The sequence below is a fragment of the Eptatretus burgeri genome, chromosome 6 (genome assembly GCF_056783735.1).
Source record: "Eptatretus burgeri isolate ZD-2024b chromosome 6, Ebu_testis_v1, whole genome shotgun sequence".
Classification (NCBI taxonomy): domain Eukaryota; kingdom Metazoa; phylum Chordata; class Myxini; order Myxiniformes; family Myxinidae; genus Eptatretus; species Eptatretus burgeri.
Window position 1 is genome coordinate 103,097,310 of NC_140966.1, and position 12,500 is coordinate 103,109,809.

The 12,500-nt window shown below is 48.4% G+C and overlaps 2 protein-coding genes across 3 annotated transcripts in view; one reads left to right on the top strand and one right to left on the bottom strand.

The window, feature by feature from the left end:
• The window catches only part of LOC147025493 (uncharacterized), a 65,150-nt gene that overhangs the window by 34,278 nt on the left and 18,372 nt on the right, over positions 1–12,500 (top strand).
• LOC147025494 (uncharacterized) overlaps positions 1–12,500 on the bottom strand; it is a 60,673-nt gene that overhangs the window by 24,030 nt on the left and 24,143 nt on the right. The gene's annotated exons all lie outside the window — the stretch shown is intronic.

The window sequence follows — 12,500 nt, forward strand, 5'->3', positions numbered from 1 at the left end:
CCTATGTACCAAATATGAAACGTGAAAGTTGAAAACTTTGGGAGTTAGAGTGGGGACAGGAACAGATGGACAGACAGACAGACAGACAGACGGACGGATGACCGGCATCACTATATATATATATATATATATATATATATATATATATATATATATATATATATATATATATATATATATATATATATATATATATATATATATATATATATATATATATATATATATATATATATATCGGGCGTATAAAAATAGTGTGGGAGATGAAAAAATAACTTGCACCAAAAATTTTAACATGCTCACGCTCACACTGACGCTGACGCTCACACCGGGGGTATCGCTATCGCTCTCTGTTCTTCGAACAGGCGAGCTAAAAATGAAGAAGAAGAGTAAAAATGAAGAAGAAGATTAAAATTGAAGAAGACTAAAAAATGAAGAAGAGTAAAAAATGAATAAGAAGAGTAAAAAATGAAGAAGAAGAGTAAAAAAATGAAGAAGAGTAAAAAATGAAGAATAAGAGTAAAAAATGAAGAATAAGAGTAAAAAATGAAGAATAAGAGTAAAACATGAAGAATAAGAGTAAAAAATGAAGAATAAGAGTAAAAAATGAAGAATAAGAGTAAAACATGAAGAATAAGAGTAAAACATGAAGAATAAGAGTAAAACATGAAGAAGAAAAGTAAAAAAGAAGAGTAAAAAATGAAGAAGAAGAGTAAATAATGAAGAAGAATAAAAAATGAAGAGTAAAAAATGAAGAAGAGTAAAAATGAAGAAGAAGAAGTAAAAAATGAAGAGTAAAAATGAAGAGTAAAAAATGAAGAAAAGTGAAAAATGAAGAAAAGTGAAAAATGAAGAAGAGTAAAAATGAAGAAGAAGAGTAAAAAATGAAGAAGAAGAGTAAAAAAATGAGAAGACTAAACCAGAGAGTTGGTGTCAAAGCCACGCAATGCTCACCTGTTTATACACTTATCGTTTTTAAAAGACTAGTCTAATAATTAATATTTTTTATAAAGCATTGCAGTGAAGTATAATTTTCAAGCAATATATGTATTTGTATATTGTAACCAGTAACAAGAGCGCAAGTGAGCACAATGTACGCCTGAACAAGAAGGTATATACAGAATTGTGCTACTACATGGAAAACAGCATCCTGGTTGCCATGGCAACCACTTTAGATGATGAACGTATGTCGCGACACACTGTCTCCACAGTCTGTACCTATGTACCAAATATGAAACGTGAAAGTTGAAAACTTTGGGAGTTAGAGTGCGAACAGAAACAGATGGAAAACAGCATCCTGCTTGCCATGGCAACCACTTTAGATGATGAACATATGTCGTGACACACCGTCTCCACAGTCTGTACCTATGTACCAAATATGAAACGTGAAAGTTGAAAACTTTGGGAGTTAGAGTGGGGACAGGAACAGATGGACAGACAGACAGACAGACAGACGGACGGATGACCGGCATCACTATATATATATATATATATATATATATATATATATATATATATATATATATATATATATATATATATATATATATATATATATATATATATTGTTGTGGTTACCAGATTCGCAAACCACCATTCAGGTCCCTTAGGTGAGGTATCTCGGTAAGTGCATGTGTAGTTAGGCCCAAACCCGTTGTCTAGTGGGAATACATGTCATTTATACGTGCTGCGACTCTTTAGGATAGCCGTTTTTCTTTCACTATCTTTATTTTGGACCAACCGCCATGATCACAACCACAACATCAACCACCAACCACAACCACCGCTTCACCACAACCGCCACGACCTTCCCGTCACACCTCGCCACCGTAGCATCGCCACCGTTCTTGCCCCGCTGTGGGTACCGGTGTTGGACTCATGCAGAACACGCGTCGAACAGCGTGTACAAAACCACGGATTTTCTGCTTCAAAAACGGATCAAAAACGACACACGCCCACTTTTTGCCGTCCAATCGGTGAGCGAGGGGCGATTTGGCCCCGCCTCCAGAACGATCGATATATGCAAATTTGTGGATCAAAAAGCCTTCACGCCCACTTTTTCTCGGGCCAATGGGGAGCGAGGTGAAAGGTCAAAGGGAGGGGGTCAAAGGCGAAGTTACGGGGGGGATAAAAGGACGGTGTTCGTCAGTCAGAGGAGAGTCAGCAGAACGAAAACGAGAGAGTCAGCAGAACGAGAGTCGGAGTCGCAAAACGAGAGAGTCAGCAGAACGGGGTCGGAGAGTCAAGAAGAGGAGAGTCGGAAGCAGAGGGTCAAGACTTCGCGGGCGGTGGAGCTGCTCGTCGTGTGCGTTGGAGTCGGAACGGAGGGGACGGAGCTGTGGAAAGGCGGCGACACCAGACGAGGGGGTGCTCGCGTCGTGCAGGAAGCTGCACCCGAGGGAGGCCGACAGCGCGACCTGGCCGAGGTGGAGACGCTCGTCGCACATAATAAAGATCCTCTATACCCCGAGCATCAGCAACCCCCTCCTGTTTCCCCCCGCGCTGAGATAGTGCGACCAAGGGGGCCCCGTTCCCACCCCCTGCCAGGCACTGTCCACGAGGCCCGCGGGTTGCGGGGCCATCGCCGCTCCGCGTCTCATCACCAGACGGGTAGGCCCGACCCGGTCTCGGCCCCAGGCCTACCTCATTCTTGGGGATTTCTTTTCCTTGGTTTTGGGTATGTGTTGTCGGCGCCGTCTGTGAAGTAGAATTGTATAAGTGTTGCTGTGTGCTCGGTAGTCGGTATTAGCTCTGCACTGTGTTTTCACTTTTATGTTTGCTTTTTGTGTAAATGGAATTGTGTTTTCTTTTTTGTGTGCATTTGGTGGAATTGTATTTGTGTGCTTCCCGTGTGCCGAGAATAAATGTGCTTTATTGTTGAACTGTTCTCCTGCTTCGCTTCGTCTTTTCCTCCATTGAATCCCCACCTTGCTTCACGTAAAGGGTTGGTAGTGGGCTGAATACGCCCGATAATTAATCGAACCGTCGAGGTCGACGATAACACCGCTCGGTTATTCTGATAGTACGGAACGGGTCGCTTAAGTGGCCCGTGTCCGAAGTCGACCTGCGGCGAGGTGCGATCGCCCGGTCTACCCTCCGCGTGGGTACTTAGGTAGTTCGAATTTGGCGAGCAACCCTATCCCACGCGGGGGCTGATTGGCTCGATCGCGGTGAGACCGAAAGGTCCACCCGTGACTGGTTCCCGGCGTTAGTCCGAGAGGGTCACGACTGGATTGTCCGTCCGGTGGGCGACGTGCCGCGATTCGAGTTACGTGGCCGTCGCACGCCGGCGGGCGCGAAATCCGCAACACTGGTGTCAGGAGTGGGATACAAATTCATCGCCCTCCTCGCGGCACTGGTATTGGAGAGCGGGACAACAGGCTCTCCTGTCTCCAGCGAAATTCACGGGAATCGGTCCAGGGGTGAGAGAAGCGACCCCCGATTCCCTCCAAATTACGAGCGAGCAAATGAACCCTTCACGAGAAGCAAGATGGCGTCTCAAGGCGAGCGGGAGCCGGGGGTATTAGAAATGTATATGTGTAATAATGTAGAGTCCATGGTCCAGGATGGAATCCCCGAGCAGGAAATGTTGATTGTGCAGGAACACGGACTCGCCCAACTGAACCCAGGGCCCGAGGTGGGTGCGGCAGCGGCCGCGGTGTATGACACCTCCCCCCCCTTCTCCACCAAGACCCTTCCCCAACCCTTGCCGAAACGGCTCAGCTGAGTGCATCCAACATGGCCCAGCTATGCGCCATGCTGGCGGCAATGAACAAACAAATGAATGAAGTGAAAACGACGATGGATACAAATACAAATGAAATGAAAAACGAAATGAAAGACATGAACAAGCAAATGAATGAAGTGAAAACGACGATGGATGCGAATACACAGCAAATGAGAAAAGAAATGAAAGAACTACGGGGTGAGACTCAGAACATGGGCCGATGCCTGCAGGCGGGCATGAAGGCCGTGACCAGGGAGCTGGGAATGGCGACTCCACGTGTGGGAGCAAACGAGCTGGGTGGGGGTGCAACGGCTGACAGGCCCGCGGTGGAGGCGGGTGAAAAAATAATTCGTGGAACGTGTTGGGCGAGGGTCGTGACGATGACCGAAAGGGAAAAATTAAATGGGGAGACCAAAACGTGTGAGACGAGACACGAGGTGACGACAAAGGAAATAATAATAGTTGAGACAAGGGAGGTAAAGGGTGAAGAGTTGGCAGTGACGGTAGCCGGGAAGGGAACGACAGAGGAGAGACTGCACGGTGAGGACGGGGTAAGTGACGCGCACACACACACGGAGGTAGTGGAGGATAATGGGGGTGAGCTCGCGGATCGTGCAGGGACCCGGTGTGAGCAGCTGGATGGCCTCCTCCAGGAACGAGGGGAGGGAGTATGCCTTGAGGCGAGTCACGACCAGGTGAGTTCGGTCGTGCTTTGCGAGGTTGAGGGGACGAGTGCTGTGGACGGGTGAACGGAGAGCTTGGGGGGTATAGAGGCCCCGGAGACCCTTGTGGGGACACGAATCCCCAGTGTGGTTGTCCCTGTGTGTGTGGTGCAAGGTGTGAGTGCGTCCCCGTGTGTGGAAGCGACCCCGTGTGTGAGTGGTGTGGTGGCGATGGTGCCGGAGTACGTGCTTCCCAGCACGCCGTGTGTGGATGAGGCACCGTGTGTGAGTGTCGCCGTGTGTGTGAATGAGGCACCGCGGGTGAGTGCCCTCGCGTGTGTGGGTGAGGCACCGCGGGTGAGTGCCCCCGCGCGAGTGAATGGAGCACCACGTGTGAGTAGTATGGTTTGTGTGAGTAGTGAGGCACGCGTGAGTGAACGGCCGTGTGCAAGGTCGCTGTGTGCCAGGGAGACCGTGTGTGTGAGAGAGCGGTATGAGAGGTAGATGTCGGTTGGCATGCGGGAGCACGCAGCCGCGTCTCCCCGTGTGAATGTGATGGTGTGGACTGTGTGCGTCGTGACACGCAGGTATGCGTGTGTGGAATGGCGACGGAGACGGCGACAGAGGAGAGAAAGCCGAGTAGCGGCTGTAGTTGTTTCGTGGACCGTGCCGGGTTCACCCAGCAGTGAGCACGCGGTTCGTGCTGTGCAACGCACGAGACCACCACGTGCTCGCTTGCGAGAGTGAAGTCCCGGTCCGGAAACGCACACGGTGGATTTGCCGATCCCGCGGACGGACAAAGTTAGGCAGGTAAATGGATTTGGACCGGACGGGTTCTCCACGCGATCGTGTGTGTTCAGCTCCAACGGGCAAAGCACATGTGTTCGCGTGGGGAACCCCTCGAGACGTGTGGCTTGTGTTTTTTTTTATATGCGCACGGTGACGTCATGGCTGCACGTGGGGTTGGAATCCGGCAGGAGGGGTATCTCTGCCGGATGGTCCCGTCCAAGGAGGGACGAGGAACACGTGCAGCTGCATGACGTCACGGGCAGTTGCAAGGTGCAAAGAGCGCGAGTTGCCGCGCAGGTGCTGCGCATGAAAAAAAAAAAAAAAAAAAAGAAAGCCAAGCCTCACTTTCGGGTGCAAAGGATTCCTGGGCAAGGGGTGAAAGACCCCCTTACCTGGGCACAGGATGAAAACTAGTTAGGGGGAAGGGTTAGCTTAGTTAGACCGACTTCATGGGGCAGGGGTAAGTCCTCATGGAGTCCGTGGAATGGATTAGTTAGAGGGATTGTAGCCAGATTTAGGTTGGGAAATTGATTTATGGGATTATTTTGGAGACAGTGACAGACTTGTGAATGTGTAGAGGGGACGTAGCTTAGCTACGTAGTGTTAAAAGGAACGTGCTACTAGTTTAAGGGACGACGTGGGAGCACGAGTTAGTTAGGGGATGTAGTTAGAAGGATGGCAGAGTTCAGCGGTGTGTGTGTTGAAGAGTTGTTGGTGAGTTGTGAGGTGAGTACTTGGTGAGTGAGTGAGGCCAGCGGGTCTGTGTGTTTGGAGTGAATGGGGAATGCATGGTGCGATGAGTGATTGGGGGGAGGAGTGACTCCCGCCCAAGGGACCCCGGGGTCAGTGTAGAGTGAGTTAGGGGGTTAGTCAAATTGAAAAATGGAGGTTGTTTTGTTGTTGGTGTGAATGTAGGCTCGAAACCCGTTTGGAGGGGTGCAGGAGCCCTGTTGACGGGCTTGGGAGCGTGGCTGCGAAAGGTGAGTATCGCTGAGTGGGTACCCCGGGCACCAGGCTAGTCGGCCGCGGTAGGCCATGGGCCCATGGGGGGCCGGGATAGAGTAGTGGGCACGGGTGCGCCTGCTCGGTGCGGGGGCCCGGGGCGCCATTAGCCGCGTGGGCAGTGTTGTGGGCACGGGTGACCCTCGGAAAGGGGCCCGGGAGGCCGGCCTGCCACGTGTGCGTTTCAGGGGAGGTGCCATGGGGGGCACTCCCCGGTGTTAGGGAGCTGGTAGGCTCGGAGGCAGTGTAGTGCCCGGGGTGCCATAGCGGGAGATTCGGCAGAGGGTCGTGCCTGCCAAAGGGAGCCACGTGTCCCAGCCAGGAGACCGTGTGAGGGCACGGAGAGAAAATTGGGGGGCGAGGCCCGAAATTGTAAGGACACCAACACAGGCGACGGGAATCTGGGTTGTTAGAACCAATAGTTTAAGCGAGAGGCGCTTGTTGAAAGCCCCGGGGTAGTTTAACAGTTAAATGGTTAGGATAGATTAGGAGATGTACCCCTCCGCACCATCCATCCCCTCGCTGTCGTTGTGGGCCGCTGGACCCACTTGGTGTTAAGATCGCCGAACTCTGGGGAGGCCATTCTGAGGCTTCGTTGGGCCTCGACACAGGACGTTAGCTCTCCCTTATTCCCCTCCGGGAAGGGAACGTAGGGGTTGGGAGTAGGCTAGGTGACAGGATAGGTTAGCCGAACAAGGACAGTAAAGGGGGTTAGGGGACGATTTATAGTGGGGGAGTAAAAATGAAAACAACAAAAAAATAAGTTGGGGCTAAATTGGGGTTTGACAAATTAAGGGAGTGGGTATGTACAGTGACAGGCAAAGGCGATAGGTTGGGAGGGAGACAGGTAGGTAGGTCCGAGCCCGCCCTCCAAGTGGCCAGCACCACCGCACTCCCTCCACCAACCTCCACTGAACGGCAAAGGCTGGCCAGCTTCATCGGCTGGCTGTTTTTCTTCAAGGCCGGTGCCGGCCAACTTCATCGGCAGCTGTTGTTTTGCTGCAAGGCCTGTGCCATCGGCTGGTCGGGTTTTGCTTCAAGGCCTGTGCCGGCCAGTTCATCTGCCGGCTGTGTTTGCCTGCAGCGGCCTTCTTCTGCGGGCTGTGTTTGCCTGCTGCCTTTGCCATGCCATGCCACTGCCCACGTTCACCAGCCCCGTTCAATTTTTGCTTTGCCCCCCCTGTTCATTTCCATGTGCGCCAGGATCAAGGCAACAGTTTGCAAGCTGCGAGAACTGCCCTGTTGGCAGCTACAACACGGGCCTGCAGTGGCGGCCCGTGCACCGTGTTTGCGTCCATCCATTCATCCATCCATTCGTTGTGCTCATTGCGTGTGCCACTTGAGCTGGCACGGAGACTACGTTTGTGCGGCCCATGCACCGTTGTGGTTCACTGCATTCAGTTCAAACCGTGCATGCATCCATTCGTTGTGCTCATTGCGTGTGCCACTTGAGCTGGCACGGAGACTGCGTTTGTGCAGCCCAAGCACCGTTGTGGTTCACTGCGTTCAGTTCAAAAGGGAAGGCCTTGGACTGCGTGTGAGCAGCCAGCCACGTTCCCTGTCACCTGCATTGTTTGAGCCAGAGACTGCATGCGGGCAGCCTGGCTCCCTGCTAACTGCTTTCTTTTTGCAGAGTTCAATGATCCTGGGCCATGGTTTAGTGTAAAATTTGTAAGTTAAGGTTAAGATGTACTGTAAATATGAGTGCGCCCCCGGCATGTATGTCTTAGCGCCGGCAATTTTATTTAAGTCGTCCGTGTGAGTGAGTTTGTTTAGGTAGTTACGCAGCCCTCAGGTTATTTATTTTGGGGACACGAATACCATGAATGTCGCACTCAGGGATCCGTAGGTAAAATGTACTAGGGGAAAACTACACATGATGGCACACGAAAATTTGACGACTCGGGACGAGTCTGTAAAAAGGGAAGGGGGTAGTGTTGTGGTTACCAGATTCACAAACCACCATTCAGGTCCCTTAGGTGAGGTATCTCGGTAAGTGCATGTGTAGTTAGGCCCAAACCCGTTGTCTAGTGGGAATACATGTCATTTATACGTGCTGCGACTCTTTAGGATAGCCGTTTTTCTTTCACTATCTTTATTTTGGACCAACCGCCATGATCACAACCACAACATCAACCACCAACCACAACCACCGCTTCACCACAACCGCCACGACCTTCCCGTCACACCTCGCCACCGTAGCATCGCCACCGTTCTTGCCCCGCTGTGGGTACCGGTGTTGGACTCATGCAGAACACGCGTCGAACAGCGTGTACAAAACCACGGATTTTCTGCTTCAAAAACGGATCAAAAACGACACACGCCCACTTTTTGCCGTCCAATCGGTGAGCGAGGGGCGATTTGGCCCCGCCTCCAGAACGATCGATATATGCAAATTTGTGGATCAAAAAGCCTTCACGCCCACTTTTTCTCGGGCCAATGGGGAGCGAGGTGAAAGGTCAAAGGGAGGGGGTCAAAGGCGAAGTTACGGGGGGATAAAAGGACGGTGTTCGTCAGTCAGAGGAGAGTCAGCAGAACGAAAACGAGAGAGTCAGCAGAACGAGAGTCGGAGTCGCAAAACGAGAGAGTCAGCAGAACGGGGTCGGAGAGTCAAGAAGAGGAGAGTCGGAAGCAGAGGGTCAAGACTTTGCGGGCGGTGGAGCTGCTCGTCGTGTGCGTTGGAGTCGGAACGGAGGGGACGGAGCTGTGGAAAGGCGGCGACACCAGACGAGGGGGTGCTCGCGTCGTGCAGGAAGCTGCACCCGAGGGAGGCCGACAGCGCGACCTGGCCGAGGTGGAGACGCTCGTCGCACATAATAAAGATCCTCTATACCCCGAGCATCAGCAACCCCCTCCTGTTTCCCCCCGCGCTGAGATAGTGCGACCAAGGGGGCCCCGTTCCCACCCCCTGCCAGGCACTGTCCACGAGGCCCGCGGGTTGCGGGGCCATCGCCGCTCCGCGTCTCATCACCAGACGGGTAGGCCCGACCTGGTCTCGGCCCCAGGCCTACCTCATTCTTGGGGGATTTCTTTTCCTTGGTTTTGGGTATGTGTTGTCGGCGCCGTCTGTGAAGTAGAATTGTATAAGTGTTGCTGTGTGCTCGGTAGTCGGTATTAGCTCTGCACTGTGTTTTCACTTTTATGTTTGCTTTTTGTGTAAATGGAATTGTGTTTTCTTTTTTTTGTGTGCATTTGGTGGAATTGTATTTGTGTGCTTCCCGTGTGCCGAGAATAAATGTGCTTTATTGTTGAACTGTTCTCCTGCTTCGCTTCGTCTTTTCCTCCATTGAATCCCCACCTTGCTTCACGTAAAGGGTTGGTAGTGGGCTGAATACGCCCGATAATTAATCGAACCGTCGAGGTCGACGATAACACCGCTCGGTTATTCTGATAGTACGGAACGGGTCGCTTAAGTGGCCCGTGTCCGAAGTCGACCTGCGGCGAGGTGCGATCGCCCGGTCTACCCTCCGCGTGGGTACTTAGGTAGTTCGAATTTGGCGAGCAACCCTATCCCACGCGGGGGCTGATTGGCTCGATCGCGGTGAGACCGAAAGGTCCACCCGTGACTGGTTCCCGGCGTTAGTCCGAGAGGGTCACGACTGGATTGTCCGTCCGGTGGGCGACGTGCCGCGATTCGAGTTACGTGGCCGTCGCACGCCGGCGGGCGCGAAATCCGCAACAATATATATATATATATATATATATATATATATATATATATATATATATATATATATATATATATATATATATATATATATATATATATATATATATATATATATATATATATATCGGGCGTATAAAAATAGTGTGGGAGATGAAAAAATAACTTGCACCAAAAATTTTAACATGCTCACGCTCACACTGACGCTGACGCTCACACCGGGGGTATCGCTATCGCTCTCTGTTCTTCGAACAGGCGAGCTAAAAATGAAGAAGAAGAGTAAAAATGAAGAAGAAGATTAAAATTGAAGAAGACTAAAAAATGAAGAAGAGTAAAAAATGAATAAGAAGAGTAAAAAATGAATAAGAAGAGTAAAAAAATGAAGAAGAGTAAAAAATGAAGAATAAGAGTAAAAAATGAAGAATAAGAGTAAAAAATGAAGAATAAGAGTAAAACATGAAGAATAAGAGTAAAACATGAAGAATAAGAGTAAAACATGAAGAAGAAAAGTAAAAAAGAAGAGTAAAAAATGAAGAAGAAGAGTAAATAATGAAGAAGAATAAAAAATGAAGAGTAAAAAATGAAGAAGAGTAAAAATGAAGAAGAAGAAGAGTAAAAAATGAAGAGTAAAAATGAAGAGTAAAAAATGAAGAAAAGTGAAAAATGAAGAAGAAAAGTGAAAAATGAAGAAGAGTAAAAATGAAGAAGAAGAGTAAAAAATGAAGAAGAAGAGTAAAAAAATGAGAAGACTAAACCAGAGAGTTGGTGTCAAAGCCACGCAATGCTCACCTGTTTATACACTTATCGTTTTTAAAAGACTAGTCTAATAATTAATATTTTTTATAAAGCATTGCAGTGAAGTATAATTTTCAAGCAATATATGTATTTGTATATTGTAACCAGTAACAAGAGCGCAAGTGAGCACAATGTACGCCCGAACAAGAAGGTATATACAGAATTGTGCTACTACATGGAAAACAGCATCCTGGTTGCCATGGCAACCACTTTAGATGATGAACGTATGTCGCGACACACTGTCTCCACAGTCTGTACATATGTACCAAATATGAAACGTGAAAGTTGAAAACTTTGGGAGTTAGAGTGCGGACAGGAACGGACGGACGGACGGACGGACAGACAGACAGACGAGCGGTATCACATAATACGCTCCGATATATATATATATATATATATATATATATATATATATATATATATATATATATATATATATATATATATATATATATATCGGGCGTATAAAAAATAGTGTGGTCGATAAAACATTCGAAAGGAAAAAATAACTTGCATCAAAAACTAACATTTTCACGCTCACGCTGGGGGTATCGCTATAGCTCTCTGTTCTTCGAACAGGTGAACTAAAAACGGTTCAGAAATAGTTCACTTTTAAATGACTAGAGACACACGGGGTCCCTACGGGAGCAGCCAGGGAGGAGAGCCATGCATTTTTCAGTCGTTTCACCCAAATTATACATTTTCTCACACGATGTGTGAAAGTGATGCTTTCGATTCAGCTGGGGAGTACGGTGGGGAGTGTGTCATTATAGTTACTATTATTCTTGTTAATATTGTTATTTATGATATTATTATTTTGTAATAACTTTGATATTATTATGTTGCTATTATTGTTATTGCCAACACCATGTTGAACAGGTAAAATGTCCTCTTAAGATGAAATACTTGATGTCCTGCTTCTTCTTCACGTGACGTACAGACGGCGGCGTGTTCATATTATTGTCATGGATATTGTTGTGGATATGGAAAAGTCCCCCATGCATTAAGAGCCACGGATAATTTTCCCCAGACAGATATTTCCTTAGTTTGTACTTCGATAGATTTCCTGCCCTTTTGTATGGGGGAATATTTTGGAGGTGAGATCCGTTCTGAGTTAGCATGTTCAATTTCTCTTTAATCCTTCCGTCTATCAATCCATCTTTTGACCCTTCTTTAACTCCAGTGACCCATCCATCGCTGGTCCCTCGCTCTTAACCTTTAAAACTCAAGAACTCCTCATGATCCTTCCCACTTTGCCCTTCAAACCTCCCCCTCTCCCCTTTTTCCATTCCACATCCAAAAACATCCCCTTTTCACCAGAGTCTGCACGTCATGAATTACCCCAATTACTTCAATACAATGGACCTGAATTACCTGTTAACTCATACAAAAGATTATATTAATCGGGTGCTTGCACACTGTTTAATTAAATAGATCTTTCCTTTCATTGCCTGCATAACCCACGTTTAAAACACAATGAAGGCTATCATTAGAGCTGCAGAATCATTAACACAGCAGCTTTCTCTGCAGCTCATGTCATCATGCATTCTTCTGGAGAAAACAGCTGCTGCTTGCCAAGGGGATGTGGCTTGGATGTAGGACCAACTCTTCGATGATATGGCCAGGCCAATGAGAAGGTGAGATGGCCTGGAAGACGAGCAGTGACAGAAGTCGTAACGACACCCCCTCGCAGTGGTTGGAAAAGGGCAGATCGGTTTGACCTCCATGGAGAGTGGATGTGGAAACCTCTGAATGAAGGTTGTGATATTTGAGAGCCTGAGTGGATGAAGTTGGTGGTAAAAGGCCAGAACTATCCACGCTCAAGAGCACCTTTTCCACGGAGATCAGCAGACATTCG